The following is a 3,758-nucleotide window of genomic DNA, read 5'->3' as shown; positions in this document are numbered from 1 at the left end:
CCATCACTTGGCCTTTTGCTACTTGGGGGCTTGACATGGTGGGACCCTTTAAACGTTCCCGGGACAAGAAGACCCACCTGTTGGTGGCAGTCGACAAATTCACCAAGTGGGTTGAAGCGAAGCCTGTTAGCAACTGTGATGCAGCTACGGCGGTTCAATTTCTCAAAAAGATTATTTTCCATTTTGGCTACCCACACAGCATTATCACGGATAATGGTACTAACCTCTCCAAAGGTGAGATGGAGGATTTCTGTCAGAGAGAGCACATCCGGCTTGACCTAGCATCTGTGGCGCACCCTCAATCCAACGGTCAAGCAGAGCGAGCTAATCAAGAAATCTTAAAGGGTCTTAAACCCCGGCTCATGATTCCCTTGAAGCGGACGTCGTGTTGTTGGGTGGAAGAATTACCTTCTGTGTTGTGGAGCATCAACACCACCCCCAATCGATCAACAGGATACACGCCTTTCTTTATGGTCTATGGGGTAGAGGCGGTTCTCTCAAGTGATATACGTCATGATTCGCCCCGGGTTGCTAATTATGTTGAAGCGGACAACGAGCAAGCCCGCCAAGAAGCACTGGATTTGCTAGATGAGAAGCGGGATATGGCTTTGGCACGCTCGGCGGTTTATCAACAAGACCTGCGGCGGTATCACAGCCGCCGGGTTAGGACAAGAGCCTTTCAAGAAGGTGACTTGGTGCTCCGGCTTATCCAGGATCAGACCGGCATACACAAATTATCCCCGCCTTGGGAAGGACCCTTTGTGGTCAGCAAGAATCTGCACAACGGATCATACTACCTCATTGACGTTCGAGATGACTCACGCAAATCTGAGGAGGAGACCCGGCGGCCCTGGAACATAGCTCTCCTCCATCCTTACTACACTTGAGCCATAGGCTCTTTTTTATGTACATATTTTTGACAATGTATATATTATCATCAATAAATAAATCAGCATCCTTGCTTTAAAGCGGGGCCTCTGCTGTTTTTTCTCATATTCTTTGAGCTACATGGGGGCTTCAGCTGACAAAGCGGAGTCCTACCTGTTAAACCGGCTATCACGCCACAAAGCTTGGGAGCTTCACACCCAAAGGGCCAAAGAGAGTTTCGATGCTATGCACAACTCAAACATAGGCACCTAATGAGCATAGCTCATCACGTTACTTGGGGGCTCTTTGGTCCAATACCAAGAAGTCTGAATGGACCCTTGTAGCTGGGTATCGACCCACGACTTGGAAGCATGGTACATTTACCTAAAACCCCGGGTTAACCTGCCTTCATCAAGTAAGACACTCCTATCCAGGTCATCCTGGCACGGCCCTCCGAACGTTTGACAGTTACTCTCCTTGAGACCCTGCATTTGTCAAAGTTAAAACGGTGATTGGTTAGTTGGAGGTCCATCTTAAAAGGCTTTGTTAAATGGTTCAACTCAGTGGCCTGGCAGCCCACAAAAAGGCTCGCATTTGGGCCTGGCAGCCCCCAAAAAGCCTCGACTACACGGTTTTCATTTGAGTTTTGGCTGCATTGTATGTTAAACCGATTTTTTCTTGGCTGGATCAGTCATCTTCTTCGCCCGGTATTCCTTAAACCGGCTTGATTTGCAACTGCACGTTGACAGACCTTCATTTTAAACTAGAGTTTCTTAACCCGGCTTGGCGTTGACTTCCTGTCAACAGCCCGGATCATCTGACGTGAATCATCACCCGGTATGACTTAATCTACGACATCAGAAAATGATGGAGATGCAAATAATTCAGATTTGGGTTTTCACCCTTATTACAATTCAAGTTGGCCAGCCAACTCACCAGGGATCTTATATTAGCGGTATGTATAATTCCATATTTTTATGAGTTGATTATCAATCCGGCCTATTCTGGGCATTATGACCCGTCCGGCGGTAAACCGCCAGGACCCTTTGTCTTTTTATGAATACAGGAATTGCATATTATGATACTTGGAACAAAATTGACATTGATATGGCGGATCCACGCAAAATATCTCCTGCAAGATGGCAGCAGATCATCATAAGTTTTTGCTATCTTATTACACGGCACTTCGAGGCCCAAAATATGGAATTGTTCACATGGACAGTTTCTGATATATAAACCGCCTTGACGAATTAAGCTTCATCACCTGGTTGATGTGAGGTAGATGGGTCATCTGGCGTCGGTTCAGCCTCCTCTTCATCCAGTGGCTGGAAGTCATTGGTGGTCCAATAAATCTGGGTCAAGGCCTAAAAGACAGCCTCTTCACTTATAAGCTCAGTCGGGTCAACGTCAGGAGCGTAAGTATGCTTACGGTTTGGTGGAATAAGGTTCTGCACTTCAGGAATCACAGCTTCAACCCGTTTGTTGTTTGCATCATAGAAAGATCGGTGAACTGTCAGGTTCGCCTCTTCTGCTAGTTGACTCGCCAAAGGACGCATCTCCCTTGTTATCCGCTTGAGGGCGTCATTATCAAATTCTTCGCCATTTTCTTGTGCACTGGGGAAGCCTTTGGCTATATCAGCCGGATCAAGATCAGCTATCCATGCCTTGGCTCGAGTTAGCGCCAGCAAAGCGCTGGCCCGAGCAGCGGATCACTTTAACTCTTCTATTTGCGCTGGCGTCATTGAGAGGCGATCCAGCGTGTCCTTGATAAGCGTTGGTGCCGCATTGTCATATGAAGTTGCGCATATAACCCGTTGAGCGCCGGTATACAGCTGTTCAATCAGTGTATATGCCGCTTTAAGCTTCTTCCACATGTCCGAACCTAGGTGAGCGATGCGACTCCCTGTATCGGTTCAGGAAATACATGTTAAAACGATGAAATTTCAAAGGGATACAACTTTTGGCGACCACTACTTACCAAATATGGCAGAGGTCATGGCATTGATTTGGCGCTTCAGTCCAGACAATTCTTCTGTCACCGGTTCAAGAGCCGCTTCAGCAGTCTCCGCCCGCTTCACTAGTCCGGCCTTCTCGGTGTCCCAGTTGGCCCGTTCAGACTTAAACCATTCTTTAAGCTGCTCCATGGTGGTCAAGGCGGTTTTCAGCTCATCTTTGGCCTTGGTGGATTCTGTTTGTTGGGTTTCAAGATTTGCTCGAAGATCAGCAATTTGCGAGATTTGTTGATTTATTTCACTCTGCAACAGTAAGAGAGCATGTTAATATCTTTTCAAAGTGCCAAGCATATAACCAGTTATACACTCGGCACTTGGGGGCTAATGCGGATCATTTTTAATGCGGGTATTTGAAGTCTCAAGGATTAATACAAGTTTTAATCCTGGCACTTGGGGGCTAATGTGTGTTTGATCAGACATAAAGAAAATTTCACAAAGTTACCGCATGAAGTATATGAAGTCCCGGTTTGACTTTTTCAAGACAAACCGGCCCTTGAGGGCTACAATGCACTAAAGGTACAGAACAAGAAGCAATAATGTTTACCTCATAGCGCTCCTTCATCAGATTTACTAAACCAGCTTCAAAGTCGCGGCTTGTATACAGCCGGTTCAGAAAGCCGGAATGAAGATCTTGAGCAGTGAGATCGGTATAAGCAGACAAATCAGTCTTCCCTTTCCCCTTGTTCATGGAAGGAAATTCATCCTTGGCAGTGTGCTTTGACAGAGCAACCGGATTACCAGGGGCGTTATATGCAGTGCCTGTAACAACAACGTCATCATCCTTGGCCGGACTGGAAGAATCAATATTCTGAACAGGACTTGGTACTTTCGTGGAAGGGCTTGGCGGTTTGATAATTGGACTTGGCGGATCAGCAATTG

This window comes from Triticum aestivum, chromosome 5B, assembly GCF_018294505.1.
Source record: "Triticum aestivum cultivar Chinese Spring chromosome 5B, IWGSC CS RefSeq v2.1, whole genome shotgun sequence".
NCBI lineage: Eukaryota > Viridiplantae > Streptophyta > Magnoliopsida > Poales > Poaceae > Triticum > Triticum aestivum.
This window is presented reverse-complemented; position numbering follows the sequence as displayed.